Genomic DNA, 293 nt, shown 5'->3' on the forward strand with positions numbered 1-293 from the left:
TCATGACAATAAAATATATCAATTCTTGAGTCAGTTACAGACAAGCTATACGGTTAAAAACTTTACTGATTATTTCACGTAATATATTCACTTCCTTATAGAACTTTCTAGAAAATACCGTTCTAATATCCCAAGTAACACATGAAGCTTTAAAACGTCTGCGATAACGTTGTCTCAGCTTAAATCGCAGCATTTTTGTCCATGGCAGTCACTGCTATAACGTCATTATGACATTGTGACAAAGTTGTAGCAGCAAAAATGGGACAACATTTTTAGGCTTTGAAGACGATGTC

Source organism: Trachymyrmex cornetzi, unplaced genomic scaffold (assembly GCF_001594075.2).
Source record: "Trachymyrmex cornetzi isolate Tcor2-1 unplaced genomic scaffold, Tcor1.1 scaffold1148, whole genome shotgun sequence".
NCBI lineage: Eukaryota > Metazoa > Arthropoda > Insecta > Hymenoptera > Formicidae > Trachymyrmex > Trachymyrmex cornetzi.